General features: G+C 42.1%; 1 long non-coding RNA gene across 2 annotated transcripts; it reads right to left on the minus strand.

Moving 5' to 3' along the window:
- Positions 1 to 8,257: 8,257 nt before the first annotated feature.
- LOC133905208 (uncharacterized) lies at positions 8,258 to 9,475 on the minus strand. 2 transcript variants are annotated; one of them, XR_009907585.1, is made up of 5 exons: positions 9,424 to 9,475; positions 9,019 to 9,114; positions 8,861 to 8,922; positions 8,683 to 8,739; positions 8,258 to 8,496 (listed from the first exon to the last, which is right to left on the minus strand). It is a non-coding gene; the product is annotated as an uncharacterized LOC133905208 (long non-coding RNA). The 2 variants fall into 2 exon arrangements; XR_009907586.1 differs by lacking the exon at positions 8,258 to 8,496 and adding an exon at positions 8,510 to 8,533.
- Positions 9,476 to 9,848: the final 373 nt, after the last annotated feature.

Consider the following 9,848-nt stretch of genomic DNA (forward strand, 5'->3'; position numbering starts at 1 on the left):
TCTAACTAGAAAGTAGCGCGCGGTTGTCGCCGAGATCTTCTTCAATCTTAGCGGTTGCAATCACAGACATGTCGGCAACAGCGTTGGTTCAGAGCATAGAAACATGATCCACCGAAACACAAATTTGGAAATGCTTCAAACGATTTCAGTAACTAAAAAGAATTTTAAGTTTTAAGAAACCTATACATCACCAAGATATACAAGCGCTTAGGTCAACTCCAGCGGAGTCTTTATTCGAGTGCTACAGTAGCTGCACAGTGATGCTGACGGACTCCGGCGCTCGGAAAGTACTCCAGCGGAGTCCGTTTCAGCATCAACAGTAATGCGGGCGAGGCAAAAATACCGGAGACGAACGGCAAACTTGCCGATTCTCTCTCATCTCTATCACTGTTTATAGAATATGTTCGTGGATCCGAAGAGAGAATAAGAGTAATAGAAGGTAGAAAATATGGTAGTTGTTAGAGATGAAAAAATAGTAAATACTGTAATAGTGTTAGAGGATGTTATAATAATATTATAAGAGATGAATTTTTAAAGTATCTACTGAAAATAACCTTATCTGATACGCTCAAACCGGCAGGGAGCACCTGTCTTGATTTGACCTCGAAATCAAGACATGAGAACTGCTGTTATAACCGTAGGCATTGAAAAACATGTGACGATTGTGTTCGACATTAGCAGACTGCAGTACCGTAGCCAGACCAACTGAGAGGTCAACAATGAAGGTATCTTTTGTCTCACCAATGAGCAAAGAGAAGATAGAATAGTAAAAATGAGAAAAATATCAGATAGAAAACTCTAACGGTACAAAAGTGAAAAAAATAATTAAAATGACTACCTCTTGTGGCTTGCCATCACTCCCTATCCGGCACACATGCACATTCTAACAACCTTGATACTCTCGTTCACCGAGCCTATTTGATTCACCTGTTATGGTTTTTAGGTTTCATAAAAGACTATCAACAGAGGATTCGTGGAGTAAAAAAATTGAGGAAGAAAATAAGTATCTACATAACAGGTCTCCTTATCTATGGTGTTTAGAGGGGAGCTTATAAGAACTAAACTGGGACAAAGTAAAAATACAGTTCACTTTATTTCAGTCTTCATGGGTTCTTTATTTAGTTTAGAGATGGTCAAATAGATATGCATGTGTACAGAGCAACTTATTTAGACGGAGTGGTAAAGAAAACCGAAATCATAATGTTTGAGAACTACACATGATAAAAAAAAAAACAGTGACTAATCATTTGATGACTTCAATCTCCCTGTGCTTGTGCATTTGATGACGTCCAGAACTTCACATTTCAACTCAATCTTGTCATTGGCAGATGACTCACAATTTTTCAGAGGTAATCTCCCTTTCATTGACAATCTACCTTTCATCCCAACCAAAGATTCAACTCAAGCAGGTTTAGAAACCTATGTAGCTATTTGGACAGAAGATTTGAGAGTAGAAGCAGGTATCGCTAGGCAAAGTACAGATCTATTTGTAGGGGTTGGACCATGCACGCTAGGGTTCCTTACCAATGAGAGGAATCGGTGGCGGGGTGGAGACGGCACTGTATAAGTTGGTGTTGCAATGGTGGCTACAATGGGTGGATAGCAGAGACGACAGTGCCACCACCGGCGGCTAGGGCGGCCGAAGTGGTACTGGCGATGGGGGTGACAATGCGTGGAGGTGAGCTACCGGTGGCAGTGAAACGTGCTCCTAATACCGGTGAGAGCATAGGGAGGGAGCGGATACAATGTTTGCGCATAGGGAGCTCCTGATGCCACGCCCTTGCGTGTGTTATCTGGCCACAACATTGATGTCAGTCATAAGTGCTTCATCTCATATAATTAGTGACGTTGTTTTAATTAAATGCTAAGGTGAATCTTTGTTCTGCTCATAATATTTTACTTACATGTGAATTAATCATGAGAAATTCTACGATTCGCCATCGAATAACCATCGATTCTACAATTCGCCATCGAATAAATTCTGTTTACTTCTATACCATCGAATAAATGGTTTAGTTCCTTATATGCCATCGGCTCGTCTGATTTTTGAAAAATTCCGACACTACCCTCCGCTGTACTGTTTAGCTCATTATGAACAGTACCTGGGAGCTCAAAAAAGTCACAAAAAAAATATGTCGATTTTTGTGCACGCTCTATAATTCATAATCAACCCATTTTAACTGTATTCACCTAAAAATACTGTGTAGAATTCAAACTAAAATTCTTCAAAATGTGCTACTTTTGTAACTTCTTGCAATTTTTAAGCCTCATAAAAATTTACAAAAAATCTGAGAAAATTTACTAATATTCCTCTAATGTGATGTAATAATTTCTAAAATTATCTTCCGCGGTGAAAAAGTGAGTTCTTTGTAATGCACGGTATTACAAAAGTACCAGATTTTGAGAAATTTTAGTTTGAATTCTACACAGTATTTTTAGGTGAATACAGTTAAAATGGGTTGAATATGAATTATAGAGCATGCACAAAAATTGACATATTTTTTTGTGACTTTTTGAGCTCTCAGGTACTGTTTATAATTAGCTGAACAGTACAGCGGAGGAACAGTACAGCGGAGGGTAGCGTCGGAATTCTTCAAAAATCAGACGAGCTGATGGCGGATAAGTAACCGAACCAATTATTCGATGGTATAGAAGTAAACGGAATTTATTCGATGGTAAATTGTAGAATTGGTGATTATTCGATGGCAAATAGTAGAATTTCTCATTGTTGCATATGGTCACTTGTTTATAGACATACTTCCTTCAAAAATATTCCTTACATTTTGATAAGAACTGCCATTTCGCAATTCAGGTGATCCTAAAATTCAATATAAATTATTGTGCCGATTCATCGAAATTGATGAGTATTTTGATGTGAGAAATAATAGTGTATACAGCTTTGCAATGGATCAACAGAAACTTCTTTTCACTATGTAAAGCAAGGTGAACCCACTTTCTAATAGGCATACAAGGGCTGCATCTACCATGCTTAAGGCAAATTATATGAGATCCCCTAGGAACTTTTAGGATACTTTATAATCAAGGCCAAAACATAAAATAGAAATTGGAGCAGCTTAAGTAATGTAAGCCGTTCACAGGCCTTCAGTAGAAAAAGGAGGTACCGTAATCAATAAAAAAATAGTGCCCGCCCTTTAGGGAAACCCCATGCAGTTAGCTTTGAATCAAGGCCACCAGTGATCACTGCTACGATCACTATGAGAGTTGACAGCATTTTTGGGCACTCACAGGCCTGTATGGCCCGCAAGGCAATAACGAATAAATAGATTTCATGCAGGAACTTAGAGGCATCACAACACCCTTCAGGATAGATGGTTAGTCCTTGGTGACTTCAACCTAGTTTACCAGACAAGAGCAACACAAATCTTAACAGGAGGTTGATGGGAGCCAAGAGCAACACAAACCTTAACAGGAGGTTGATGGGAGCTTTCAAGTCAGCCTTAGATGATCTTCACCTAAAAGAGATCCATCTAAACGGGAGACGCTTCACATGGAGTAACGAACAGGACAATCCGACTCACACTCGTATTGATAGGGCATTCTGTACGGCCAATTGGGAATTCCTCTTCCTTTCCTGCTTCCTCCATGTGTTGCCAACGATGATGTCGGATCACAGCCTGTTGCTCCTACAAGGTGAACTACTGCAAGCACCCACAAAGCGGTTCCGATTCGAGAACTTTTGGGCCCCGCGTGGAGGGCTTCCAAGAAGTTGTCCAAACAGCCTAGAATAAACTGGTGAGGTGCACCCATCCTATCAAACGCCTCCACATCAAGCTCTCACAAGTGAGCAAGGGTTTAAAACTTTGGCAGAAGAAAAAAATTGACAACACAAGACTACAACTGGCCATAGTAAAGGAAATCATCTTCCGCCTCGACACGGCTCAAGAGGACAGAGCTCTAACACCCATCGAAAAGGCACGAATGCAACAACGTTCTTGCCTCACTAACATTCGCCTCATAAATGCAAATACAAAGTTCTTCCAGCGAAGAGCAAATTCAAGATCAAGAAAGAACTATATCCAATGCCTACATACCTCAAATGGCTTGGCATGCTCCCAGGAAGATAAAGAAAAGGAAATTAGTGAGCACTTTCGCAAGCATCTCGGATCCACACACTCTCGCCCAGCCTCCTTTGATTGGCACGCCCTAGGGTACCAACTTCGCGACCTCTCCTTGCTCGAAGAACCTTTCTCCCAAAAGGAGATCAAAGACACCATCCTCTCAATGCCGCCTGACAAGGCACTCAACCTGGATGGCTTCACAGGCCTCTTCTTCAGAGAATGCTAGGAAACCATAAAAGAAGAAGTGACGGCTACTTTCAGTCAACTGTTCGCCATGAACACTTGTAACTTTGGCCTTCTCAATTCGGCAAACATCATCCTAATCCCAAAAAAGGTGGATGCACAGAAAATAGGAGAATTTATACCAATAAGCTTGATTCACAGCATAGCGAAGATCTTCTCTAAGTTGCTTGCTAACAGATTAGCCCCTCACCTCGACAGTTTGGTCTCCTCATGCCAGAGTGCCTTCATCAAGAAACGATGCATCCAGGACAATTTCCTGTACACCCAAAATATTATCCGGAGGCTTCACAAAGCAAAGTTGCCCTCCTAATTCATGAAGCTAGATATTCATAAGGTTTTTGACACCATAAATTGGGGATATTTATTAGTGGTCCTCCAGACGCTAGGCTTTGGCTCCCGTTGGTGTGAGTGGATATCAACACTCTTTGGCACCGTGACTTCTAGGGCTCTTCTAAATGGACAACCGGGAGACACCATCCAACACAGACGAGGGGTCCGACAAGGCGATCCACTCTCTCCCATGCTATTCATCCTAGCAATTGACCCTCTCCAAAAGATCTTAGACCTGGCGACCCAATAGGGCATTCTCACACCCCTCCGGCTTGCGGCGGCCAATCTGAGAACGTCTGAAAGTCCTTGATGTCAACTAGAGGGGGGGGGGGTGAATAGTCATTTTTGAAATTTAAAACTCAGCAGCGGATTAAATAGTGTCCGGAGACTCCGGCTCAATCCAGATACTCCGGAACCCCGGAGTATCCGAGTTCACTTGGATTATCTGGACTATACAGGAACTCAAAATCAAAGTAAGTTTAAGAGAATCTACTAGAGACTATGAGCTATCATTGTATCTCTAAGATGGATATGTTCTACTCAACAATAAACCTACACTCAAATACTCGCAAGCAATAATATTGAAGCAAATCCTCAAATAGCAATTTGAATGAATAACTTGCAAGAATTTAAATGGAGACAATATTTAAATCCGAAGTTCGGCCACCTCACAAAGAAGAGCCTACGTCTCCATTGAGTAGCTCACAAAGAGCCGGATCTTTTCCAACCCTATCCTCACCCAAGCGACCACAAAAATCGAGTTAGGGTTCGTACTCAATTCATGAGTGATACAAACTCCCCGTGGCACTCCACAACGATTGGGTGCTCTATGGGTGACCTCTTGCCGTCTAGAAGCACAAAACTTCAAGAAAAAAATATTGCAATTCGTAGCTTGGCAAGAACTCAAAATGCTCAAAGATTTTCTTTTTGCTTTCTTGCTCCAAATCTCACTCCCCAGACTAAAATCAAAAATCTTAGCAAAGATTGGGCACTAGAAGGGTTTGGGAGGGCTATTGAATGCTCTAGAGAGAGTGTATGCACTGGTGGTTCAGCAAGCATTGAATGAGAGGGGATGAAGAGGTATTTATACTCTTCTCCCAAAAACTAGCCGTTACTGTGCTATTCAGATAGACTCGGAGTATCTAGGTTCGCCCGGAATCTCCGGGTAGCACAGAAAACCACGCACCTAACCTGTCAGAATTAGCTGTTACACTGACCCGGAGTATCCGTGTTCACCCGGAGTCTCCGGGTAACACTTTGAGAAAAACCGGCTAGAACACTAGTTTGGAGGATGTCCGGAAGAGCCTTTCTCGGAGTCTCACTCGGAGACTCCGGGACTTAACGGCATCCGGAGTATCCAAACTAACTCGGAGACTCCAGGCTTAAAATTAAATCAAAACCGAAAGCTCGTCTCGGAGACTCACTCGAAGGCTTCGGAACATTTGCACTGTCTGGAGTATCCGGGCTATCCTGGAGACTCTGGGCACAGAATTAAAACTAAACCGAGAGCTCTTCATAGAGTCTCACTCGGAGACTCCGGACCACCTATAGAGTCCAGAGTTTCCGGACCAACCGGAAGACTCCAGAACCAGACAAATCTGCCCTATGTTCCCGGTGTTCGTGAGTGATGGTGTCTCTCAAAAATTGGTTTTCACAAAATACTTTGAGTACTGAGACACTACCAAAACTACAAAAGCATCCCTCTTAATAGTACAACATTCCTAAAACTCAAATTCAAATTAAAAAATGAGTTGGACTATAAGAGTTTCTTCATGTCGCTTCACCTTTCTTTCTGAGGATAATTGATTTCTTTTATCCTTTTTCAACGAGACTAAAACATATTCATACACTTGATAAAACTATTAGTCCCTTAATCGTTTATCATCAATTATCCAAAACCCACAAAGGGTCTAGATGCACTTTCAACGTCACTATACACAGACGATGTGGCGATCTTCCTTAACCCACATCGCGAGGAACTCCAGGCAATCAAGGAGATCCTACACTCTTTTGGAGAAACCTCAGGTCTCGTCACAAACTTTGATAAAAGCTCAATCCACCCAATCCAATGTGAGCAAATCGATTTGGGAGACATCCTGCAGCCTTTTCCTGGTGTGCGTAAGAGTTTTCCATGCTGATATCTAGGCCTATAACTCCACACCCACACCTTGCAGAGGGTTCACGTGTAGCCCCTCATAGAAAAAATTGGCCAATGTCTCCCGAGTTGGAAAGGGCGTTTGCTATCGCCAGCTGGCCGTCTGACACTTGTCACATATGTTCTCTTCGCCATCCCTACCTACCATCTCACTGTGTTCCGACTATCAGCGTGGGCTCACAAAAAGATTAATAGAATTCACCGTTTGTTTCTATGGAAAGGAAAAGATGATGCAAATGGAGGACACTCTCTCGTCATTTGGAAAAGAGCTTGCAAACCAAAGCGGTTAGGAGGCCTTGGCATCACCAACCTAGAAAAATTTGGCCGAGCTAAGATTACGATGGTTATGGCATGAATGGGTTAGTGATTCCAAACCTTGGGTGGGAACCAACGTCCCCTATGTCAACACAGACCGTCTGCTGTTTCAAGCCTCCACGAAGATTACAGTTGGAAATGGTAATATGGCAAAATTTTGGCACCATGCTTGGCTGCAAGGTGAAGCCCCAAAGAACCTGCCCCGCACTTCTACAGCTTAATTAGGAGGAAAAACAAATCCGTCAAACAGGGAATATGCAGGAACACATGGATTTGCACGCTTAGGGGTAAAATAACATCCTCAATGCAAATTGAAGAGTTTGTATCCCTTTGGATAAGATTGCAAGTTGTTACCCTTCAACCGGATATTGCAGACTCCATCCGATGGCGATGGACACCAGATGGCCAATACACGGCTAAGTCCGCATACATGACCCAATTCCATGGTTGCTTTGATCAATACAAGACCGGTCTAATATGGAAGGTGCATACGGAAAACAAATGCAAATTCTTTGCTTGGACTTTGATCCAAAACAAGATTCTCATGGCAGATAATCTTGCCACAAGATTCATGAAGATGGAAAGATTGATCTGCGGATCATAGTACAATTTTTAAACATAAAGTGGAGCACTGTTATCCAAAGAAAGATCATCAAAACCATCCAGTCATACCACATAAGGATACACTTGTGTGGGCTTCCCTCAATCTTTTATACAGGCATTTTTTAATGGTATTGACAAGCTGCAAAAGAAAAGTGGAACTTCTCAAGAATGAAATCATTGAATAAGAGTACAAGATTAATTGTGCCTATCAAGGAGTTGCATATATCATTCTTCTAACTTTATGATCTATTGCACTCCAGTTCTTAAACCATCTATCAATCCACTTCTGCTTCAAAAAAAAAAGTATTTCTTGGTTTCAAAACGAAGAAGAAACATGCAAAGTGATTAATTTGAACCCATAATGAGAAAGATTCTTACAGCAAACCAATATGATGTTCCTAAGTCCTTACATGTGTAGCTTGTGTCTAACTTCAAGTGCAGCATTTGTGTTGAACATTCCAACAGAACTGCTATACAATATTTCATCACTTAAAGCAATTGTACCCTATAATTTGTTTTATTGGTCCTATAAAATAAACTTGTGTAGTCAAATCATTGTGTATTCAAATTTACTTGTAGCAGCACTACAATGTCAGGAGGTTTGCACACCCTTTCATTTTCATGTGACAAACTCAAGAGAGCCAATACTGAAATCTGGAGCACTTGATGCTTCATATTTGTTACGAAATGATAGGTACACGTGCAATAGTCTTCAGCATTTATGCTCATACATTTCCAACATCTTCAATACCTTAACATCCCCTCTGTCATCTGCAGCAGCGAGAAAACCTTTAGGGCTGATAGCAATCTGAGTCAAAGGTAGAACTATTAGAATCTGAATCTATGGCACGATCCAGTGTTAGCATAAAGCCTATAGTTAAATTGTAAGAGAAAGTTCACAGTGTCATGGCATCACTTTAAACTAAAATAAAGGAATTTTTATAGTGTGCATACTACCTGATTGATTTCATCTCTATTGTACCTATACGTCTCTAATGGCTTCGATTGAGGTCCCTACAAGAAAACCACTGTAATCATGTAAATGATGAGAAACCAAGGTACAGGCAACATAAAAGTAAGTTGGATCATACACCTTCAAATTAAGAATAAAATTATAATTGGATGCTGAACTTACCATATGAACATCAAAGGAGAATATTTCATTTCCAGCAGAAAGATACACAAAATCTTCATTTCCTATGAACGATAGAATTTAAGTGTGTGATGTTTGCATGTGTCACAAAATATTGGAACAAGCTTCTGAAGATGTTTGGATTTCGAGGGCATACTGACCTGGTTTAAAGCACATTGAAGAGATTGTTTATTTGCTGCCTCAATGGTCAAAACCACATCTTTGGTGTGCAGATCAAACCAGCAAAGACATCCATCCTAAGGTGGTAGGATAAGCCATGACAACATGTCAATTAACTCAAGGGCTCGAACAACCAGAGGGGCCAGATATTACGAAAGCGTATACTTACGGAAAGAAACCCTTCACAAAGAAAGCACCAACTGGCATATGGGCATAGTACCAGAATTTCCATGTGTAGTGAGCAAGTAATTACTGAGGCATGTCATTCTCTTCTATGACTACCAGTACTTTCTACTTTCTACCAGAATAAATGAGCGCACGAAACTTACGGATTGGGTGCGGGTGCAGGAGCGGGAGGAGAAGCGAGAGATGATGGAGCGGAGTACCTCCATGGCGAAGGGGCTCGATGCCTCCTTGATCTTTCGGGGGTTTGGGGTCACAGTTCGGTCACATGAAAACTGGCGATTCTTGGTGCCGTGCTCACCTGTTCCATTCTCCCTAAGCCGTTTTAACCCGTTGCCGAGGATCATGTAAAACAGCCCCAAAACAGGCGATTTGCCCTGCCGAAACGGCGATTCTGGGCAAAAAACCACTTCCCGGCCCAGGTGCTCCGGTGGACAGAGCACCGCCGCCGGCCGGTGGCCGAAGTCCGGCCGACAAGGTCCGGGGTGGCATGGTGCCGAGCCCGTGTCCAGCCACCCAAAAACCAACGTTCGGCCGCTCTCCAGGCCAGCCGAACCACCCCTCCTTACTATACCTTAGGGACATCCCCCCTCCCAAGAGTTCGGGGGATTATTTGGGTCTCTGGGCT

The sequence above is a fragment of the Phragmites australis genome, chromosome 22 (assembly GCF_958298935.1).
Source record: "Phragmites australis chromosome 22, lpPhrAust1.1, whole genome shotgun sequence".
Classification (NCBI taxonomy): domain Eukaryota; kingdom Viridiplantae; phylum Streptophyta; class Magnoliopsida; order Poales; family Poaceae; genus Phragmites; species Phragmites australis.